We start from the raw sequence: 293 nt of genomic DNA, 5'->3' as shown, positions 1-293 counted from the left end.
TTTACACTTTCAAACTCAATATAAGTTTGCCCAGGCTGTTTTCTCATATTCCTAAATTTCTGCCTGTTTGCTTCAGGAACCAACTCATATGCACTCAAAATAGCCTTTTTCACCACATCATAATTCACCGACATTTCTTCTGATAGCATATACCTCATGCGCCCGACCTAACAACTTAGGCGCTAATAATAACATCCAGTTTTCCTGTGGCCATTTCATCTGTTTAGCTAGCTTCTCAAATGAATAAAGAATGCTTCAATATCTTTTTCCTCAAACTTTGGAAGAGCCTGTAC

The sequence above is a fragment of the Cetorhinus maximus genome, chromosome 2 (genome assembly GCF_964194155.1).
Source record: "Cetorhinus maximus chromosome 2, sCetMax3.hap1.1, whole genome shotgun sequence".
Lineage (NCBI taxonomy): Eukaryota > Metazoa > Chordata > Chondrichthyes > Lamniformes > Cetorhinidae > Cetorhinus > Cetorhinus maximus.
This window is presented reverse-complemented; position numbering follows the sequence as displayed.